Genomic DNA, 24,834 nt, shown 5'->3' with positions numbered 1-24,834 from the left:
CTCGGCATGGGAGGATGCAACTTTTGGAAGTGTTAGGAAGGAGATCAAGAAGGCAAAAGCGGAGCTAGAGAGGCTTCGGAGTGTTCCGTCTAGGACTGCTCCAAATCACCTTGAGCAAAAGTTGAATGAACGACTGGTTGAGCTCTATCATAGGGAGGAGTTAATGTGGAGACAAAGATCGCGCATACAGTGGCTGACTGCGGGTGATCGCAACACAAAATTTTTTCACATGAGAGCAAATATGCGGCGTAGGAAGAATATGATTCGAGCTCTACACAATGCGCTGGGTATAAGAGTAGAGGACAAGGCTGAGATGAAACAACTTGTGACAGATTTCTATAAAACCTTGTACACGACGGAAGGTGTACAGGGGGTAGATGATGTATTACAACATGTGCCTCGGAAAGTGACACCAGAGATGAATGCTTCGCTTTGCGCTCCTTACACAAATGAGGAAGTAAAGCAGGCCCTGTTTCAGATGTTTCCTACGAAGGCACCGGGGCCAGATGGTTTTCCTGCACACTTCTATCAGCGCCACTGGGACATTTGTGGGGATGAAGTAACTAAAGTGGTGCTTCAGATCGTCCGTGGAGAGGAGACTGCTGCAAGCATTAATGATACAGTACTCGTGTTGATACCCAAGGTACAAAATCCCACCCTACTTACCCAGTTTAGGCCTATCAGCCTTTGCAATGTGATTTATAAAATAGCTTCTAAAGTGGTGTCGAATAGATTGAAGTTGATATTGCCAGATATTATCTCAAAGGAGCAATCAGCCTTTGTTCCCGGGAGGTTGATCACGGATAATATTATTTGTGCGTATGAATGTTTGCACTTCATGAAGAGAAACAGATCCAAGACAAACAGCTTTTGTGCACTTAAGCTTGATATGATGAAGGCATATGACAGACTAGAGTGGCCTTATCTAAAGGCAATTATGGTTAAGCTTGGCTTTGCACCAGATTGGATCCATACAGTTATGAGCATGATCACTTCTGTTTCATTCTCGGTCTTGTTTAATGGAGAAAGATTAGAGAGCTTCTCACCTTCCAGGGGTATCAGGCAGGGAGATCCTATTTCCCCTTACTTATTCTTGATTGCAGCGGAGGGCCTTTCGTGCCTTTTAAAACACAGTTCTCAGTCATTAGTGCTCGGTGGCATAAAGGTGGCGCCCACGGCTCCGGTAGTGAACCACCTTTTGTTTGCAGATGACAGCCTGCTGCTTTTCAAGTCTAGTGTCCAGGGGGCAAATGAGGTTTCAAACCTACTTGATGCATATTGCTTGGCTTCGGGCCAAAGGGTAAACTATGATAAATCGTCCATATTTTTCAGTAAGGGATGCCCGGAGACCCTTAGGGTGGAGATAAAGAATATACTTAATGTGCAGAATGAGTCTTTGAGTGAAAAGTATTTGGGTCTGCCGACCGATGTTGGACAGTCCAAAAATGGCACCTTCAAATATTTACGAGATAGAGTTTGGGAAAGGATAAAGGGATGGATGGAGAAACTTTTATCAGTGACAGGAAAGGAGGTTCTCATAAAATCTGTGGCTCAAGCTTTACCAGTTTTTTTGATGTCTTGCTTCAGATTACCTCGAGGCCTTTGTGGAAGCATTACGTCACTCATTCGTCAATTTTGGTGGGGGAGCAAGAGAGGCAAGAGGAAACATTGTTGGGTAGCTTGGGATTTGATGACCCGACCGAAAAGTTTGGGAGGACTTGGCTTTCGGGATATAGAAATCTTCAACTTGGCACTTTTGTCTCGGCAAATTTGGAGATTATTGAATGATCCCTCCTCTCTTAGTGCACAAATCCTTAAAGCATCATATTTTCCACAATGTACAGTCCTTGAAGCTCAACTAGGTCCACATCCTTCTCAGGTGTGGCGATCTATACTTGATGGGAGAGATATTATCACCCAAGGAGCTATCCGACGTATTGGTGATGGAACTACCACGAACATATGGCAACATAGTTGGATCCCAAGGGACGGAATGATGAAGCCGGTGGCCTCCTTAGTTGCTGACCCACCGCAACTGGTTTCTGATCTGATCGACCACACTAGAGCTGCGTGGCGAGAGGACTTGCTTAGACAGGTGTTCATACCCATTGATGTGGAGGCGATCTTGCAAATACCGCTTTGTACACGGCTTGTGGATGATTTCTGGGCATGGAATGATGATCCAAGGGGGCGTTTTTCTGTACGGTCAGCTTATAAGATGATTGTCAAGATCAAGATTGGGCGCGAGGCATGGCTGGAGGAAAGGGAGGATCATTCCAACTCTGAACATGAGATGAGGGGGTGGAACTCGCTATGGAACATGTCAGTGCCACCGAAACTGCGCTTTTTCACTTGGCGATTGGCGCAACACTCACTCCCTACGGGAGATGTCCTAAACCATCGTCATATGGCCACTACGAGTGCTTGCTCCCTATGCGGAGGGCAGGATAGCTGGCGGCATTCTTTGCTGGAGTGTAATGTGTCTAGGTGTGTGTGGGCACTTTCAGAAGCCGAGATGGTCGAGCACATGTGGGCAACCTCAGAACCTGACGCACGGCTGTGGCTCTTTGCCATGAATGACTCTCTTCCACCGGAGCAATTTCAGTTGATGATTGTTACTTTATGGGCGATTTGGAGTGCAAGACGGAAAGCTATACATGAGGATATATACCAGACTCCGTTTGCCACTGACAACTTCATCAAAGCTTACTTATCAGACATAGAGTTTTTGAAGAAGAAGAAGGAGGAAGCACATGGGATAGCAGTACCACGACCCCGTACGTGGATTCCACCACCAACAGATTACTACAAACTCAATGTGGACGCGGCCGTGTCACGCCCAGGTACGTTGGGCGCAGTTGGTGTGGTTTGCAGGGATGAGAGAGGTTTGTTCATGGGAGCGTCAGCTCTCGTTTTCAGAGGACTGCACAACCCCCAAGTGCTAGAAGCACTAGCTGTTCGGGAGGCATTAGCACTTTCAGAAGATCTCTATATCAACCATTTACTTGTTGCCTCCGATTGCAAGGTGGTGGTAGATGCAATCAGACAGGGAAGCTCAGCAGAATTTGGAGCCATTGTCGAGGAAATCAAGACTAGAGCAACTACCTTTATTTCATGTTCGTTTACTCATGAGTATAGGACCTCCAATACGGAGGCCCATAATCTCGCAAAGCATGCGTTATCTTTAGGGTTTGGCCGACACACTTGGCTAGGACAACCCGGCGATCTTCTTTTTGTACCTATGAACATTATGATTCAGTAATAAAGCTTTGTGAGATTCTCAAAAAAAAACTGAACAGAGGCGTTGCAGCCATCCACGGCCATGGCCGTGCCTTGGCGTGCGTGGCGGCCATCCGTGTCCCTCCTTTACCTATAAAGGAGCCCACCGAAAACCCTAGACCCCTCTCGTCCAGTTCCTCCTCGACCCCCCTTCGCCCCCTCCTCTTTGGATCGATTTTGTGCTCGGAAGCTCACACGGTGACCGCGCGCCTCGCCACCGTTGCCGCGGCCAACGTGCGCCTCACCACCTGGGAAGACCTCCAGGAGAACCGTCATGCTCGGCTGCATCTACCCCGAGCATCGAATCAAGCCGGGACGTCCTGTACATTCGCCATCGACAACGTCATCTCCGCATACATCGCCGCCCTTGCCGGCGATTAGCCTCGCTCCGGTCCTCCCCGCGTCCATGCGAGCTCGCCGTCGTCTCCCTCGTTGTGAGCACCACTGCAGTTCCCTCTGTCATTAAGCTCGGTTTCGAGTTGTAGCTAGGTAGAGCCGTAGTCCCGCCGTCCTCTTCGTCTTGCTCCGGCCGCGCCTGGGGCCGCTCCTCCCCTACTCCTATCTACTGCGCCGTTTCTGCTCCGCAACGCGCGCTCACCCGCCCGAGTCCGTCGCTCCCCTCACCCGCGGCCATGCTCTGCCTCGCCCCGCTCACCCGGCTCCGGCGCCCGCCCATGCAGTCCCGCAGCCGCTGCTGCCTGCCAGTCGCCGGCATATGCCCGCCACTCCTCGCGCTCGTCAGGGCCGCCGCAGACAACCGCGCCAGGCCGGGCCTGCTCCTCACTGCTTTCGCGGCATCCGCCTGTTGCTGCTGCCGTTCCTAGACGCTACCGCTGCTGATTCTGCTTCTGCCGCTGCTAGCCCCCACCGCCTTCGGTCGCCCTTGGCCTCGCCGCTACAAGCCGCGCCTCCCGCCGCCTGCCTACAACCGCGCCTGACCGCACCAGGTGCCGCCCGCCGCGCTCCGTCGTTGTTGGCCGCGCCCGCCTCTGCCATTGGCCCCGCGCGAGCTCGCCCCTCCGATTGCGCAGCCCCGCGCCCGTCCCTCATGCTCCCATGCCGCGTCGCTCGCCGCCGTTTCGGCCGGCCGGCCGGCCTGCCGCGCCGGCGACTCCCGTCTGTGCGCGGGCGTAGCCCCTGCCGGCTGCGCCTCTGCCAGAGTGGGCAGGCCCCTACTTATTGGGAGTTAGATTAGCACTAACCCCCTCCTAGTTAGCCACTAACAGTGGGCCCTGCCCCTATTTAAATAAATAATAAAAAATCTGCCCCTATTTAAATAAATAATAAAAAATATTTTCAAGCATAAATAAATAAAAATTTTATTAATTTAATTAACTCAACCTATATTAGTCTAATTAATTTGTTAGTTAAATTAGACAAACAATGATAGGGGGCCCTACCCCAGTTGACCAGTCAAAGTTTGACTGATCAACTGGCCCCCCCTGGTCCCACATGTCAGCCCCTCTGGTAAACTTCTGTGTACTAGAATTGGGTGCACCTAGCATTTCACATTTAATTTTGAATTAAAACAATTTAGAAAATGATTTAAATCTTTAGAAATTAATATAAAATAATCTGTAATTCGGATGAAAAAACTGTGTACATGAAAGTTTCTCGGAACGATGAGAAGAATCTGGATACGTAGCCCGTTCGTCCGCCACACATCTCTAGCATAATGAACACGCAACTTTCCCCCTCCGGTTCATCTATCCAAAAACGCGAAAACACCGGGGATACTTTCCCGGATGTTTCCCCCCTTTGCCGGTATCACTTAGTACCACGTTAGGTCACCTCTAGCACCGCGTATTGTCTTGTTATGCTTTGTGATACTTTGATTGCTCTATTATTTATTGTATTCCCCCTCCGTTACTTCTTTCCGGTAGACCCCAAGACTGCCGGCGACCCTAGTTCGACTACGGTGTCGATGACCCCTCCTTCTTGCCAGAGCAACCAGGCAGGCCCCCCCTCTTGATCACCAGATATCGCCTATTCTTCTCTCTACTGCTTGCATTAGAGTAGTGTACTATGCTACTGCTTTCCGTTAAACCTATTCTGATGCATACCCTGTCTTTGCTACTACTGTTGTTACCTTTACCTGCAATCCTAAATGCTTAGTATAGGATGCTAGTATTCCATCAGTGGCCCTACATTCTTGTCCGTCTGCCATGCTATACTATCGGGCCGTGTGTCGGTGTCAAAACCGGCAGATCTCGGGTAGGGGGTCCCGAACTGTGCGTCTAGGGCTGATGGTAATATGAGGCGGGGGACACAATGTTTACCCAGGTTCGGGCCCTCTCGATGGAGGTTACACCCTATTTCCTGCTTGATTGATCTTGATGATGAGTATTACAAGAGTTGATCTACCGCGAGATCGTAGAGGCTAAACCCTAGAAGCTAGCCTATGATTATGATTATTGTTGTCCTACGGACTAAACCCTCCGGTTTATATAGACACCGGATGGGGCTAGGGTTACACAGAGTTGGTTACAGAGAAGGAGATCTACATATCCGAATCGCCAAGCTTGCCTTCCATGCAAAGGAGAGTCCCACCCGGACACGGGACGAAGCCTTCAATCTTGTATCTTCATAGTCCAACAGTCCGACCAAAGTATATAGTCCGGCTGTCCGAGGACCCCCTAATCCAGGACTCCCTCAGTAGCCCCCGAACCAGGCTTCAATGATGACGAGTCCGGCACACAGATTGTCTTCGACATTGCAAGGCGGGTTCCTTCTCCGAATACTCCATAGAAGATTTTGAACACAAGGATTTTGTCCGGCTTTGTAAAACAAATTCCACATACCACCATAGAGAGTATAATATTCCACAAATCTAATCTGCTGACAACTTTTCGTAACGTGACATCCTGCCGTGGTCCGGTCATTACGAACCGTTTTTCCCAACCTGCCATTGCACGTGTTGCGAGGCGGTTTTATTGGCATGTCTTGTCGAAGCAGAGATCGTGTTCCCCTTATGATGGGATTCTCATCGACACGGGTGTGGGTAACCCAATCGTGCTTGTTAGTATGACTCCTCGATTTTAGGAAAGTTCCAAACGGCCACGTGGAGGACGCTTGGTATTCACCCTTTTTATAAAGGGGCCAAGGCCTGTCCTTTTCTTCTCGCGCTCGATCCTTCCCTTCCCCCACCTTGAGTTCCAACACCCAAGGCTCAAGCGTAAGGGAAGCCAGGTATCTGACCCCCGAAATCTCGCACAGGCTGCCTGCTCAAGGGCAGGTCATCCCCACTCCCGAACCCAACGATGGTGTCGTATTTGTTTCCCACTTCCTCCGAGGGCTAGGCTTTAGTCTTGATCCCTTTGTTAGAGGGATTATGTTCTATTACGGGCTCGATTTCCACGATCTAGCTCCAGATTCCATCCTTCACATCTCATCGTTTATCGTCGTGTGTGAGCCCTTCGTCCACATCACCCCACACTTCGGCTTATGGCTCAAGACCTTCAATGTGAAGCCGAAGACGATAGATCTGCGACACGCAGAATGCGGAGGTGCCATAATAAGAAAAGGCGCCGATGCTCTATGGCCATATGGTTCCTTCCCGGAGGTGTCCAACTTATGGCAGCGGGAGTGGTTTTACATCACAGCTCCCCGAAGTACAAAGTGGGCAGCTGCCCCCCGCCTTCCGCTCGGGTCCCCCGCCGCAACTGGCGTCATGGGTCAACAAGGGGCTGGACTGGGGGCCAGTTAATGACGTGCTGACATTGCAAAGTCGCATCCGAGGTCTCCTCAAGAGGGATGTCAGTCTTGTCAAGGTAATGCAAGTTATGCTAGTTCGCCAGGTCTTGCCATGCCAACATCATCTCTCCGTATGTGGGAGTTCAACCCGGAAGGACCGTGAACTATTCAGAAATTCTTCGGCGTGACACTTGAAGAGATGTATGGATTGTTCTTTGGATCACGAATAAAGTGTCCGGACACCATCAAGTATGCGGGTCTCAACTACAACCGTTTAGATACCCACGTAAGTAATTCCGCGGCCGAACATGCTGTCTTTTTATTTGTCATAACATCATTCTGAAAAAATCACTCTCGGCCAGGACTGGATAAGAAAGGCGGAGATGATCACGTGTTCGCCCCCCCCATCCCGAAGGCTCACCAGATCCTGTACTAGCCAGTGGCCCTACATTCTTGTCCGTCTGCCATGCTATACTATCGGGCCGTGATCACTCGGGAGGTGATCATGGGTATATACATACATACTTACATACTATACAGGTGGTGACTAAAGTCGGGTCGGCTCGTAGAGTACCCGCATGTGATTCCGATGTGGGGGCTGAAGGGGCAGGTGGTTCTATCCCGGTAGAGGTGGGTCTGGGTTCGCGACGGCCCCCGACTATTACTTTGTGGCGGAGCGACAGGGCAGGTTGAGACCACCTAGGAGAGAGGTGGGCCTGTCCCTGGTCGGCGTTCGCGGTTACTTCAAAATAATACGCTTAACGAGATCTTGGTATTTGATCTAAGTCTGGCCAATGGCCTATACACACTAACCAACTACGTGGGAACAGTTATGAGCACTCGACGTCGTGGTATCAGCCGAAGCCTTCGTGATGTCAGCGACTAAGCGGCGCGCGCCGGATTGGACTGGAACGCCTGCTCTTGTATTAGGGAGGCTAGGTCTGCTTCCGGCCGCCCACGCAACATGCAGGTGTGCAATGGGCGATGGGCCCAGACCCCTGTGCCATAGGATTTAGACCGGCGTGCTGAACTCTCTGTTGTGCCTAGGTGGGGCTGCGACGTGTTGATCTTCCGAGGCCGGGCATGACCCAGGAAAGTGTGTCCAGACAAAGGGGATCGAGCGTGTTGGGAAATGTGATGCACCCCTGCAGGGAAGTTGATCTATTCGAATAGCCATGTCCCTCAGTAAAAGGACGACCCGGAGTTGTACCTTGAACTTATGTCAACTAGAATCAGATACTTAATAAAACACACCCTCCCAAGTGCCAGATACAACCCGGTGATCGCTCTCTAATAGGGCGACGAGGAGAGGATCACTGTGTAGGGTTATGCTATGCGATGTTGGTGAACTTACCATCTACTCTCTTCTACATGCTGCAAGATGGAGGCGGCTAGAAGCGTAGTCTTCGACAGGACTAGCTATCCCCCTCCTATTCCGTCATTCTGTAGTTCAGTCCACATACACTACCCTCTTTCATTGATACCAATGCATATGTAGTGTAGCTCCTTGCTTGCGAGTACTTTGGATGAGTACTCACGGTTGCTTTGCACCCCCTTTTCCCCCTTTCTATATCCGATTGTTGCGACCAGATGTTGGAGTCCAGGAGCGAGACGCCACTGTTGATGACGACTACTACTACTCGGGAGGTTCCTACTACTACGTGCAGGCTGCTGACGACGACCAGGAGTAGTTTAGGAGGATCCCAGGCAGGAGGCCTGCGCCTCTTTCGATCTGTATCCCAGTTTGTGCTAGCCTTCTTAAGGCAAACTTGTTTACTTATGCTTGTACTCAAATATTGTTGCTTCCGCTGACTCGTCTATGATCGAGCTCTTGTATTCGAGCCCTCGAGGCCCCTGGCTTGTAATATGATGCTTGTATGACTTATTTTATTTGTAGAGTTGTGTTGGGATATCCTCCCGCGAGTCCCTGATCTTGATCATACATGTTTGCGTGTATAATTAGTGTATGGTCAAATTGGGGGCGTCACAAGTTGGCATCAGAGCCGACTGCCTGTAGGAATCCCCCTTCCAGACTCCTTGGCCGAAGTTGAGTCTAGTCGATGAAAACTGTTTTACTAACATGGCTGTGCGGCCCATGGGCCCACGTCGCCATTGGGTGGTATTAGAATCTTTTATTCCTCATCTATACTCTGGGACTCTAATCACTCTTCTATTCGGGTTAATGAATTTTGCTAAATCTAACATTAGGATCTCGTGATCACTTTCACCCGGAGAGCACCTTATTACGATGATCGTCTACTTCACCAGAAGATTCCGAAGTTACTCTCCGATGTTCTCTCGAGACTTTGTGGGCACCGGTTTTGTTATTCCCGACCACTAATAAATCCTTATGGATAACTGCTTACACTTGCCATTCATACCTTCGCTCCCAGTTGCCCCTATTATTACATGATACCCTGAAAAATTCTCTGATATTCCGAGAATCCTTTGTACCCACTACTTTGCAGCTCTTTTCCGCATTAATACCTCTATGAATAATTCCTCGCACATACTGAGTATCCGCTCTTCACTAGTTGTTCATGTGTTTCACAAGGATCTTCAAAATTACTATTCGATCTTCCAAATCCTCAGCAGCTTATTGCTCTTGAAATTCTTGCTTGCTTGCATTATGGTTAATCCCGTAAGTCTAGTAATCTTATTGACATCCTTTGTCATTAACATTTTGAGTCCGTTGATTCAATATGCTGCGAATGCTGGCAATCCTCAATCAGATCCTAGTATTTATCCTTCTGATTCGGACGTTATTCCGGACATGTGCTGGTTCTCGGCAAATCAAACCTTGATTGATTGCCCATCTAATTCTATTCAACTTACACCAGTAGAAAAAGGGTCAAATGTGAAGCACATTAGTGCCGGTTTGAATTTGAGCCGGCACTAATGTGTCCATTAGTGCCGGTTCCAACGGCTAGGCGGGCGGACATCATTAGTACCGGTTCGTGGTGAACCTTTAGCACCGGTTCGTGCCACGAACCGGTACTAAAGTGAGTGGTGACAGGATGTTGTCAGTCCGGGGCCCCTCCAGCACCTTTAGTACCGGGCCGAATCACGAATCGGTACTAAAGGTCGTCCTACATACACCCTTCGTCCACCCGAGCTCGCTCTGTTCTTCCCCTTTCCCCTCTCCTCTCTGTTCTTTCCCTCTTCCTCTCAAGCTCATCACACATTTGCCCAAAATTTGTCAAGATTTGAAGGCCCCCATCCATTCAAATGATCACAAAGGTTAGCAACTTTTTCCTTTCATCTCTCATTGCTAGATTAGCTCGTGCAATGCTTATATATATGTGCTAGTATTTGATTTATATGCAATTTGAGGTCAAAAATAAAACTTAGTTTGCATATGTAGGTGTGGTTTACTTAGTGCCTTCTCAATCTCCGTCGTAACCACCGTCGATCTGAAGGAAATATGCCCTAGAGGCAATAATAAAGTTATTATTTATCTCCTTATATCATGATAAATGTTTATTATTCATGCTAGAATTGTATTAACCGAAAACATAATACATGTGTGAATACATAGACAAACAGAGTGTCACTAGTATGCCTCTACTTGACTAGCTCATTAATCAAAGATGGTTATGTTTCCTAACCATGAACAAGGAGTTGTTATTTGATTAACGGGATCACATCATTAGGTGAATGATCTGATTGACATGACCCATTCCATTAGCTTAGCACCCGATCGTTTAGTATGTTGCTATTGCTTTCTTCATGACTTATACATGTTCCTGTGACTATGAGATTATGCAACTCCCGTTTGCCGGAGGAACACTTTGTGTGCTACCAAACGTCACAACGTAAATGGGTGATTATAAAGGTGCTCTACAGGTGTCTCCAAAGGTACATGTTGGGTTGGCGTATTTCGAAATTAGGATTTGTCACTCCGATTGTCGGAGAGGTATCTCTGGGCCCTCTCGGTAATGCACATCACATAAGCCTTGCAAGCATTGCAACTAATGAGTTAGTTGCGAGATGATGTATTACAGAACGAGTAAAGAGACTTGCCGGTAACGAGATTGAACTAGGTATTGAGATACCGACAATCGAATCTCGGGCAAGTAACATACCGATGACAAAGGGAAAAACGTATGTTGTTATGCGGTCTGACCGATAAAGATCTTCGTAGAATATGTAGGAGCCAATATGAGCATCCAGGTTCCGCTATTGGTTATTGACCGGAGATGTGTCTCGGTCATGTCTACATTGTTCTCGAACCCGTAGGGTCCGCACGCTTAAGGTTTCGATGACAGTTATATTATGAGTTTATGAGTTTTGATGTACCGAAGTTAGTTCGGAGTCCCGGATGTGATCACGGACATGACGAGGAGTCTCGAAATGGTCGAGACATAAAGATTGATATATTGGACGGCTTTATTCGGACACCGGAAGTGTTCCGGGTGATTTCGGAGAAAACCGGAGAGCCGGAGGGTTACCGGAACCCCCCCGGGAGAAGTAATGGGCCATATGGGCCTTAGTGGAGAGAGAGAGGGGCAGCCAAAGGTGGGCCGCACGCCTCCTCCCCCCTGGTCCGAATTGGACTAGGAGAGGGGGGGGGGGCAGCGCCCCCTTTCCCTCTCCCTCCCCACTTCTTTCCCCCTCCTAGTAGGAGTCCTACTCCTACTAGGAGGAGGACTCCTCCTTGGCGCGCCATAGAGGGCCGGACGGCCTCCTCCCCTTGATCCTTTATATACAGGGGCAGGGGGCACCCCTTGACACACAAGTTGATCCACGCGATCATATTCTTAGCCGTGTGCGGTGCCCCCTTCCACCATAGTCCTCGATAATATTGTAGCGGTGCTTAGGCGAAGCCCTGCGACGGTAGTGCATCAAGATCGTCACCACGCCGTCGTGCTGACGGAACTCTTCCCTGACACTTTGCTGGATCGGAGTCCGGGGATCGTCATCGAGCTGAACGTGTGCTAGAACTCGGAGGTGCCGTAGTTTCGGTGCTTGATCGGTCGGGCCGTGGAGACGTATGCCTACATCAACCAAACGCTTCCGTTGTCGATCTACAAGGGTACGTAGATCACACTCTCCCCTCTCGTTGCTATGCATCACCATGATCTTGCGTGTGCATAGGATTTTTTTTGAAATTACTACGTTCCCCAACAGTGGTATCCGAGCCTAGGTTTTATATGTTGATGTTATATGCACGAGTAGAACACAAGTGAGTTGTGGGCGATATAAGTCATACTGCTTACCAGCATGTCATACTTTGGTTCGGTGGTATTGTTGGACGAAGCGGCCCGGACTGATATTACGCGTACGCTTACGCGAGACCGGTTCTCCCGACGTGCTTTGCACATAGGTGGCTTGCGGGTGTCAGTTTCTCCAACTTTAGTTGAACCAAGTGTGGCTACGCCCGGTCCTTGCGAAGGTTAAAACAACACCAACTTGACAAACTATCGTTGTGGTTTTGATGCGTAGGTAAGATTGGTTCTTGCTTAAGCCCGTAGCAGCCACGTAAAACTTGCAACAACAAAGTAGAGGACGTCTAACTTGTTTTTGCAGGGCATGTTGTGATGTGATATGGTCAAGACATGATGCTAAATTTTATTGTATGAGATGATCATGTTTTGTAACCGAGTTATCGGCAACTGGCAGGAGCCATATGGTTGTCGCTTTATTGTATGCAATGCAATCGCGCTGTAATGCTTTACTTTATCACTAAGCGGTAGCGATAGTCGTGGAAGCATAAGATTGGCGAGACGATAACGATGCTACAATGGAGATCAAGGTGTCGCGCCGGTGACGATGGTGATCACGACGGTGCTTCAAAGATGGAGATCACAAGCACAAGATGATGATGGCCATATCATATCACTTATATTGATTGCATGTGATGTTTATCTTTTATGCATCTTATCTTGCTTTGATTGACGGTAGCATTATAAGATGATCTCTCACTAATTATCAAGAAGTGTTCTCCCTGAGTATGCACCGTTGCGAAAGTTCTTCGTGCTGAGACACCACGTGATGATCGGGTGTGATAGGCTCTACGTTCAAATACAACGTGTGCAAAACAATTGCACACGCAGAATACTCAGGTTATACTTGATGAGCCAAGCATATACAAATATGGCCTCGGAACACGGAGACCGAAAGGTCGAGCGTGAATCATATAGTAGATATGATCAACATAGTGATGTTCACCAATGAAACTACTCCATCTCACGTGATGATCGGACATGGTTTAGTTGATTTGGATCACGTAATCACTTAGAGGATTAGAGGGATGTCTATCTAAGTGGGAGTTCTTTAAGTAAATTAATTGAACCTAAATTTATCGTGAAACTTAGTACCTGATAGTATCTTGCTTGTTTATGCTTGATTGTAGATAGATGGCTCGTGCTATTGTTCCGTTGAATTTTAATGCGTTCCTTGAGAAAGCAAAGTTGAAAGATGATGGTAGCAATTACACGGACTGGGTCCGTAACTTGAGGATTATCCTCATTGCTGCACAGAAGAATTACGTCTTGGAAGCACTGCTGGGTGCCAGGCCTGTTGCTGGAGCAACACCAGATGTTATGAACGTCTGGCAGAGCAAAGCTGATGACTACTCGATAGTTCAGTGTGCCATGCTTTACGGCTTAGAATCGGGACTTCAACGATGTTTTGAACGTCATGGAGCATATGAGATGTTTCAGGAATTGAAGTTAATATTTCAAGCAAATGCCCGGATTGAGAGATATGAAGTCTCCAATAAGTTCTATAGCTGCAAGATGGAGGAGAACAGTTCTGTCAGTGAGCATATACTCAAAATGTCTGGGTATAATAATCACTTGATTCAATTGGGAGTTAATCTTCCAGATGATTGCATCATTGACAGAATTCTCCAATCACTGCCACCAAGCTACAAGAGCTTCGTGATGAACTATAATATGCAAGGGATGAATAAGACTATTCTCGAGCTCTTCGCAATGCTGAAAGCTGCGGAGGTAGAAATCAAGAAGGAGCATCAAGTGTTGATGGTCAACAAGACCACTAGTTTCAAGAAAAAGGGCAAAGGGAAGAAGAAGGGGAACTTCAAAAAGAACGGCAAGCAAGTTGCTGCTCAAGAGAAGAAACCCAAACCTGGACCTAAGCCTGAAACTGAGTGCTTCTACTGCAAGCAGACTGGTCACTGGAAGCGGAACTGCCCCAAGTATTTGGCGGATAAGAAGGATGGCAAGGTGAACAATGGTATATGTGATATACATGTTATTGATGTGTACCTTACTAATGCTCGCAGTAGCACCTGGGTATTTGATACTGGTTCTGTTACTAATATTTGCAACTCGAAACAGGGACTATGGATTAAGCGAAGATTGGCTAAGGACGAGGTGACGATGCGCATGGGAAACGGTTCCAAAGTCGATGTGATCGCAGTTGGCACACTACCTCTACATCTACCTTCAGGATTAATATTAGACCTAAATAATTGTTATTTGGTGCCAGCGTTAAGCATGAACATTATATCTGGATCTTGTTTGATGCGAGACGGTTATTCATTTAAATCTGAGAATAATGGTTGTTCTATTTATATGAGTAATATCTTTTATGGTCATGCACCCTTAAAGAGTGGTCTATTTTTGTTGAATCTCGATAGTAGTGACACACATATTCATAGTGTTGAAGCCAAAAGATGCAGAGTTGATACTGATAGTGCAACTTATTTGTGGCACTGCCGTTTAGGTCATATCGGTGTAAAGCGCATGAAGAAACTCCATACTGATGGACTTTTGGAACCACTTGATTATGAATCACTTGGTACTTGCGAACCGTGCCTCATGGGCAAGATGACTAAAACACCGTTCTCCGATACTATGGAGAGAGCAACAGATTTGTTGTAAATCATACATACAGATGTATGTGGTCCGATGAATATTGAGGCTCGTGGCGGATATCGTTATTTTCTCACCTTCACAGATGACTTAAGCAGATATGGGTATATCTACTTAATGAAACATAAGTCTGAAACGTTTGAAAAGTTCAAAGAATTTCAGAGTGAAGTTGAAAATCATCGTAACAAAAAAATAAAGTTTCTACGATCTGATCGTGGAGGAGAATATTTGAGTTACGAGTTTGGTGTACATTTGAAACAATGCGGAATAGTTTCGCAACTCACGCCACCTGGAACACCACAGGGCAATGGTGTGTCCGAACATCGTAATCATACTTTACTAGATATGGTGCGATCTATGATGTCTCTTACTGATTTACCGCTATCGTTTTGGGGTTATGCTTTGGAGACGGCCGCATTCACGTTAAATAGGGCACCATCAAAATCCGTTGAGACGATGCCTTATGAACTATGGTTTGGCAAGAAACCAAAGTTGTCGTTTCTGAAAGTTTGGGGCTGCGATGCTTATGTGAAAAAGCTTCAACCTGATAAGCTCGAACCCAAATCGGAGAAGTGTGTCTTCATAGGATATCCAAAGGAGACTATTGGATACACCTTCTATCACAGATCCGAAGGCAAGACTTTTGTTGCTAAGTTCGGAAACTTTCTGGAGAAGGAGTTTCTCTCGAAAGAAGTGAGTGGGAGGAAAGTAGAACTTGACGAGGTAACTGTACCTGCTCCCTTATTGGAAAGTAGTGCATCACAGAAAACTGTTTTAGTGACACCTACACCAGTCAGTGAGGAAGCTAATGATGATGATCATGAAACTTCAGAACAAGATACTACTGAACCTCGTAGGTCAACCAGAGTGAGATCTGCGCCAGAGTGGTACGGTAATCCTGTTCTGGAAGTCATGCTACTAGATCATGATGAACCTACGAACTATGAAGAAGCGATGGTGAGCCCAGATTCCGCAAAATGGCTTGAAGCCATGAAATCTGAGATGGGATCCATGTATGAGAACAAAGTATGGACTTTGGTTGACTTGCCCGATGATCGGCAAGCAATTGAGAATAAATGGATCTTCAAGAAGAAGACTGACGCTGACGGTAATATTACTATCTACAAAGCTCGACTTGTCGCAAAAGGTTTTCGGCAAGTTCAAGGAATTGACTACGATGAGACCTTCTCACCCGTAGCGATGCTTAAGTCCGTCCGAATCATGTTAGCAATTGCCGCATTTTATGATTATGAAATTTGGCAGATGGATGTCAAAACTGCATTCCTAAATGGATTTGACACTTTGATAGTGTGATCAAAGTGTGCAAGCTCCAGCGATCCATTTATGGACTGGTGCAAGCCTCTCGGAGTTGGAATAAACGCTTTGATAGTGTGATCAAAGCATTTGGTTTTATACAGACTTTTGGAGAAGCCTGTATTTACAAGAAAGTGAGTGGGAGCTCTGTAGCATTTCTGATATTATATGTGGATGACATATTACTAATTGGAAATGATATAGAATTTCTGGATAGCATAAAGGGATACTTGAATAAGAGTTTTTCAATGAAAGACCTCGGTGAAGCTGCTTACATATTAGGCATTAAGATCTATAGAGATAGATCAAGACGCTTAATTGGACTTTCACAAAGCACATACTTTGACAAAGTTTTGAAGAAGTTCAAAATGGATCAAGCAAAGAAAGGGTTCTTGCCTGTGTTACAAGGTGTGAAGTTGAGCAAGACTCAATGCCCGACCACTATAGAAGATAGAGAGAAAATGAAAGATGTTCCCTATGCTTCAGCCATAGGCTCTATCATGTATGCAATGCTGTGTACCAGACCTGATGTGTGCCTTGCTATAAGTCTAGCGGGGAGGTACCAAAGTGATCCAGAAGTGGATCACTGGACAGCGGTCAAGAACATCCTGAAATACCTGAAAAGGACTAAGGATATGTTTCTCATATATGGAGGTGACAAAGAGCTCATCGTAAAAGGTTACGTTGATGCAAGCTTTGACACTGATCCGGACGATTCTAAATCGCAAACCGGATACGTGTTTACATTAAATGGTGGAGCTGTCAGTTGGTGCAGTTCTAAACAAAGCGTTGTAGCGGGATCTACATGTGAAGCGGAGTACATAGCTGCTTCGGAAGCAGCAAATGAAGGAGTCTGGATGAAGGAGTTCATATCCGATCTAGGTGTCATACCTAGTGCATCGGGTCCAATGAAAATCTTTTGTGACAATACTGGTGCAATTGCCTTGGCAAAGGAATCCAGATTTCACAAGAGAACCAATCACATCAAGAGACGCTTCAATTCCATCCGGGATCCAGTCCAGGTGGGAGACATAGAGATTTGCAAGATACATACGGATCTGAATGTTGCATACCTGTTGACTAAGCCTCTTCCACGAGCAAAACATGATCAACACCAAGGATCCATGGGTGTTAGAATCATTACTATGTAATCTAGATTATTGACTCTAGTGCAAGTGGGAGACTGAAGGAAATATGCCCTAGAGGCAATAATAAAGTTATTATTTATTTCCTTATATCATGATAAATGTTTATTATTCATGCTAGAATTGTATTAACCGAAAACATAATACATGTGTGAATACATAGACAAACAAAGTGTCACTAGTATGCCTCTACTTGACTAGCTCGTTAATCAAAGATGGTTATGTTTCCTAACCATGAACAAGGAGTTGTTATTTGATTAACGGGATCACATCATTAGGTGAATGATCTGATTGACATGACCCATTCCATTAGCTTAGCACCCGATCGTTTAGTATGTTGCTATTGCTTTCTTCATGACTTATACATGTTCCTGTGACTATGAGATTATGCAACTCCCGTTTGCCGGAGGAACACTTTGTGTGCTACCAAACGTCACAACATAAATGGGTGATTATAAAGGTGCTCTACAGGTGTCTCCAAAGGTACATGTTGGGTTGGCGTATTTCGAGATTAGGATTTGTCACTCCGATTGTCGGAGAGGTATCTCTGGGCCCTCTCGGTAATGCACATCACATAAGCCTTGCAAGCATTGCAACTAATGAGTTAGTTGCGAGATGATGTATTACGGAACGAGTAAAGAGACTTGCCGGTAACGAGATTGAACTAGGTATTGAGATACCGACAATCGAATCTCGGGCAAGTAACATACCGATGACAAAGGGAAAAACGTATGTTGTTATGCGGTCTGACCGATAAAGATCTTCGTAGAATATGTAGGAGCCAATATGAGGATCCAGGTTCCGCTATTGGTTATTGACCGGAGATGTGTCTCGGTCATGTCTACATTGTTCTCGAACCCGTAGGGTCCGCACGCTTAAGGTTTCGATGACAGTTATATTATGAGTTTATGAGTTTTGATGTACCGAAGTTAGTTCGGAGTCCCGGATGTGATCACGGACATGACGAGGAGTCTCGAAATGGTCGAGACATAAAGATTGATATATTGGACGGCTTTATTCGGACACCGGAAGTGTTCCGGGTGATTTCGGAGAAAACCGGAGAGCCGGAGGGTTACCGGAACCCCCCCGGGAGAAGTAATGGGCCATATGGGCCTTAGTGGAGAGAGAGAGGGGCAGCCAAAGGTGGGCCGCACGCCTCCTCCCCCCTGGTCCGAATTGGACTAGGAGAGGGGGGGCGGCGCCCCCCTTTCCCTCTCCCTCCCCACTTCTTTCCCCCTCCTAGTAGGAGTCCTACTCCTACTAGGAGGAGGACTCCTCCTTGGCGCGCCATAGAGGGCCGGACGGCCTCCTCCCCTTGATCCTTTATATACAGGGGCAGGGGGCACCCCTTGACACACAAGTTGATCCACGCGATCATATTCTTAGCCGTGTGCGGTGCCCCCTTCCACCATAGTCCTCGATAATATTGTAGCGGTGCTTAGGCGAAGCCCTGCGACGGTAGTGCATCAAGATCGTCACCACGCCGTCGTGCTGACGGAACTCTTCCCTGACACTTTGCTGGATCGGAGTCCGGGGATCGTCATCGAGCTGAACGTGTGCTAGAACTCGGAGGTGCCGTAGTTTCGGTGCTTGATCGGTCGGGCCGTGGAGACGTATGCCTACATCAACCAAACGCTTCCGTTGTCGATCTACAAGGGTACGTAGATCACACTCTCCCCTCTCGTTGCTATGCATCACCATGATCTTGCGTGTGCATAGGAATTTTTTTGAAATTACTACGTTCCCCAACAGTGGTATCCGAGCCTAGGTTTTATATGTTGATGTTATATGCACGAGTAGAACACAAGTGAGTTGTGGGCGATATAAGTCATACTGCTTACCAGCATGTCATACTTTGGTTCGGTGGTATTGTTGGACGAAGCGGCCCGGACTGATATTACGCGTACGCTTACGCGAGACCGGTTCTCCCGACGTGCTTTGCACATAGGTGGCTTGCGGGTGTCAGTTTCTCCAACTTTAGTTGAACCGAGTGTGGCTACGCCCGGTCCTTGCGAAGGTTAAAACAACACCAACTTGACAAACTATCGTTGTGGTTTTGATGCGTAGGTAAGATTGGTTCTTGCTTAAGCCCGTAGCAGCCACGTAAAACTTGCAACAACAAAGTAGAGGACGTCTAACTTGTTTTTGCAGGGCATGTTGTGATGTGATATGGTCAAGACATGATGCTAAATTTTATTGTATGAGATGATCATGTTTTGTAACCGAGTTATCGGCAACTGGCAGGAGCCATATGGTTGTCGCTTTATTGTATGCAATGCAATCGCGCTGTAATGCTTTACTTTATCACTAAGCGGTAGCGATAGTCGTGGAAGCATAAGATTGGCGAGACGATAACGATGCTACAATGGAGATCAAGGTGTCGCGCCGGTGACGATGGTGATCACGACGGTGCTTCAAAGATGGAGATCACAAGCACAAGATGATGATGGCCATATCATATCACTTATATTGATTGCATGTGATGTTTATCTTTTATGCATCTTATCTTGCTTTGATTGACGGTAGCATTATAAGATGATCTCTCACTAATTATCAAGAAGTGTTCTCCCTGAGTATGCACCGTTGCGAAAGTTCTTCGTGCTGAGACACCACGTGATGATCGGGTGTGATAGGCTCTACGTTCAAATACAACGTGTGCAAAACAATTGCACACGCAGAATACTCAGGTTATACTTGATGAGCCAAGCATATACAAATATGGCCTCGGAACACGGAGACCGAAAGGTCGAGCGTGAATCATATAGTAGATATGATCAACATAGTGATGTTCACCAATGAAACTACTCCATCTCACGTGATGATCGGACATGGTTTAGTTGATTTGGATCACGTAATCACTTAGAGGATTAGAGGGATGTCTATCTAAGTGGGAGTTCTTTAAGTAAATTAATTGAACCTAAATTTATCGTGAAACTTAGTACCTGATAGTATCTTGCTTGTTTATGCTTGATTGTAGATAGATGGCTCGTGCTATTGTTCCGTTGAATTTTAATGCGTTCCTTGAGAAAGCAAAGTTGAAAGATGATGGTAGCAATTACACGGACTGGGTCCGTAACTTGAGGATTATCCTCATTGCTGCACAGAAGAATTACGTCTTGGAAGCACTGCTGGGTGCCAGGCCTGTTGCTGGAGAAACACCAGATGTTATGAACGTCTGGCAGAGCAAAGCTGATGACTACTCGATAGTTCAGTGTGCCATGCTTTACGGCTTAGAATCGGGACTTCAACGACGTTTTGAACGTCATGGAGCATATGAGATGTTTCAGGAATTGAAGTTAATATTTCAAGCAAATGCCCGGATTGAGAGATATGAAGTCTCCAATAAGTTCTATAGCTGCAAGATGGAGGAGAACAGTTCTGTCAGTGAGCATATACTCAAAATGTCTGGGTATAATAATCACTTGATTCAATTGGGAGTTAATCTTCCAGATGATTGCATCATTGACAGAATTCTCCAATCACTGCCACCAAGCTACAAGAGCTTCGTGATGAACTATAATATGCAAGGGATGAATAAGACTATTCTCGAGCTCTTCGCAATGCTGAAAGCTGCGGAGGTAGAAATCAAGAAGGAGCATCAAGTGTTGATGGTCAACAAGACCACTAGTTTCAAGAAAAAGGGCAAAGGGAAGAAGAAGGGGAACTTCAAAAAGAACGGCAAGCAAGTTGCTGCTCAAGAGAAGAAACCCAAACCTGGACCTAAGCCTGAAACTGAGTGCTTCTACTGCAAGCAGACTGGTCACTGGAAGCGGAACTGCCCCAAGTATTTGGCGGATAAGAAGGATGGCAAGGTGAACAATGGTATATGTGATATACATGTTATTGATGTGTACCTTACTAATGCTCGCAGTAGCACCTGGGTATTTGATACTGGTTCTGTTACTAATATTTGCAACTCGAAACAGGGACTACGGATTAAGCGAAGATTGGCTAAGGACGAGGTGACGATGCGCATGGGAAACGGTTCCAAAGTCGATGTGATCGCAGTTGGCACACTACCTCTACATCTACCTTCAGGATTAATATTAGACCTAAATAATTGTTATTTGGTGCCAGCGTTAAGCATGAACATTATATCTGGATCTTGTTTGATGCGAGACGGTTATTCATTTAAATCTGAGAATAATGGTTGTTCTATTTATATGAGTAATATCTTTTATGGTCATGCACCCTTAAAGAGTGGTCTATTTTTGTTGAATCTCGATAGTAGTGACACACATATTCATAGTGTTGAAGCCAAAAGATGCAGAGTTGATACTGATAGTGCAACTTATTTGTGGCACTGCCGTTTAGGTCATATCGGTGTAAAGCGCATGAAGAAACTCCATACTGATGGACTTTTGGAACCACTTGATTATGAATCACTTGGTACTTGCGAACCGTGCCTCATGGGCAAGATGACTAAAACACCGTTCTCCGATACTATGGAGAGAGCAACAGATTTGTTGTAAATCATACATACAGATGTATGTGGTCCGATGAATATTGAGGCTCGTGGCGGATATCGTTATTTTCTCACCTTCACAGATGACTTAAGCAGATATGGGTATATCTACTTAATGAAACATAAGTCTGAAATGTTTGAAAAGTTCAAAGAATTTCAGAGTGAAGTTGAAAATCATCGTAACAAAAAAATAAAGTTTCTACGATCTGATCGTGGAGGAGAATATTTGAGTTACGAGTTTGGTGTACATTTGAAACAATGCGGAATAGTTTCGCAACTCACGCCACCTGGAACACCACAGGGCAATGGTGTGTCCGAACGTCGTAATCATACTTTACTAGATATGGTGCGATCTATGATGTCTCTTACTGATTTACCGCTATCGTTTTGGGGTTATGCTTTGGAGACGGCCGCATTCACGTTAAATAGGGCACCATCAAAATCCGTTGAGACGATGCCTTATGAACTATGGTTTGGCAAGAAACCAAAGTTGTCGTTTCTGAAAGTTTGGGGCTGCGATGCTTATGTGAAAAAGCTTCAACCTGATAAGCTCGAACCCAAATCGGAGAAGTGTGTCTTCATAGGATATCCAAAGGAAACTATTGGATACACCTTCTATCACAGATCCGAAGGCAAGACTTTTGTTGCTAAGTTCGGAAACTTTCTGGAGAAGGAGTTTCTCTCGAAAGAAGTGAGTGGGAGGAAAGTAGAACTTGACGAGGTAACTGTACCTGCTCCCTTATTGGAAAGTAGTGCATCACAGAAAACTGTTTTAGTGACACCTACACCAGTCAGTGAGGAAGCTAATGATGATGATCATGAAACTTCAGAACAAGATACTACTGAACCTCGTAGGTCAACCAGAGTGAAATCTGCGCCAGAGTGGTACGGTAATCCTGTTCTGGAAGTCATGCTACTAGATCATGATGAACCTACGAACTATGAAGAAGCGATGGTGAGCCCAGATTCCGCAAAATGGCTTGAAGCCATGAAATCTGAGATGGGATCCATGTATGAGAACAAAGTATGGACTTTGGTTGACTTGCCCGATGATCGGCAAGCAATTGAGAATAAATGGATCTTCAAGAAGAAGACTGACGCTGACGGTAATATTACTATCTACAAAGCTCGACTTGTCGCAAAAGGTTTTCGGCAAGTTCAAGGAATTGACTACGATGAGACCTTCTCACCCGTAGCGATGCTTAAGTCCGTCCGAATCATGTTAGCAATTGCCGCATTTTATGATTATGAAATTTGGCAGATGGATGTCAAAACTGCATTCCTAAATGGATTTGACACTTTGATAGTGTGATCAAAGTGTGCAAGCTCCAGCGATCCATTTATGGACTGGTGCAAGCCTCTCGGAGTTGGAATAAACGCTTTGATAGTGTGATCAAAGCATTTGGTTTTATACAGACTTTTGGAGAAGCCTGTATTTACAAGAAAGTGAGTGGGAGCTCTGTAGCATTTCTGATATTATATGTGGATGACATATTACTAATTGGAAATGATATAGAATTTCTGGATAGCATAAAGGGATACTTGAATAAGAGTTTTTCAATGAAAGACCTCGGTGAAGCTGCTTACATATTAGGCATTAAGATCTATAGAGATAGATCAAGACGCTTAATTGGACTTTCACAAAGCACATACTTTGACAAAGTTTTGAAGAAGTTCAAAATGGATCAAGCAAAGAAAGGGTTCTTGCCTGTGTTACAAGGTGTGAAGTTGAGCAAGACTCAATGCCCGACCACTACAGAAGATAGAGAGAAAATGAAAGATGTTCCCTATGCTTCAGCCATAGGCTCTATCATGTATGCAATGCTGTGTACCAGACCTGATGTGTGCCTTGCTATAAGTCTAGCGGGGAGGTACCAAAGTGATCCAGAAGTGGATCACTGGACAGCGGTCAAGAACATCCTGAAATACCTGAAAAGGACTAAGGATATGTTTCTCATATATGGAGGTGACAAAGAGCTCATCGTAAAAGGTTACGTTGATGCAAGCTTTGACACTGATCCGGACGATTCTAAATCGCAAACCGGATACGTGTTTACATTAAACGGTGGAGCTGTCAGTTGGTGCAGTTCTAAACAAAGCGTTGTAGCGGGATCTACATGTGAAGCGGAGTACATAGCTGCTTCGGAAGCAGCAAATGAAGGAGTCTGGATGAAGGAGTTCATATCCGATCTAGGTGTCATACCTAGTGCATCGGGTCCAATGAAAATCTTTTGTGACAATACTGGTGCAATTGCCTTGGCAAAGGAATCCAGATTTCACAAGAGAACCAATCACATCAAGAGACGCTTCAATTCCATCCGGGATCCAGTCCAGGTGGGAGACATAGAGATTTGCAAGATACATACGGATCTGAATGTTGCATACCTGTTGACTAAGCCTCTTCCACGAGCAAAACATGATCAACACCAAGGATCCATGGGTGTTAGAATCATTACTATGTAATCTAGATTATTGACTCTAGTGCAAGTGGGAGACTGAAGGAAATATGCCCTAGAGGCAATAATAAAGTTATTATTTATTTCCTTATATCATGATAAATGTTTATTATTCATGCTAGAATTGTATTAACCGAAAACATAATACATGTGTGAATACATAGACAAACAAAGTGTCACTAGTATGCCTCTACTTGACTAGCTCGTTAATCAAAGATGGTTATGTTTCCTAACCATGAACAAGGAGTTGTTATTTGATTAACGGGATCACATCATTAGGTGAATGATCTGATTGACATGACCCATTCCATTAGCTTAGCACCCGATCGTTTAGTATGTTGCTATTGCTTTCTTCATGACTTATACATGTTCCTGTGACTATGAGATTATGCAACTCCCGTTTGCCGGAGGAACACTTTGTGTGCTACCAAACGTCACAACATAAATGGGTGATTATAAAGGTGCTCTACAGGTGTCTCCAAAGGTACATGTTGGGTTGGTGTATTTCGAGATTAGGATTTGTCACTCCGATTGTCGGAGAGGTATCTCTGGGCCCTCTCGGTAATGCACATCACATAAGCCTTGCAAGCATTGCAACTAATGAGTTAGTTGCGAGATGATGTATTACGGAACGAGTAAAG

Source organism: Triticum dicoccoides, chromosome 2A, assembly GCF_002162155.2.
Source record: "Triticum dicoccoides isolate Atlit2015 ecotype Zavitan chromosome 2A, WEW_v2.0, whole genome shotgun sequence".
Lineage (NCBI taxonomy): Eukaryota > Viridiplantae > Streptophyta > Magnoliopsida > Poales > Poaceae > Triticum > Triticum dicoccoides.
Note: the sequence above shows the minus strand (reverse complement) of the source record.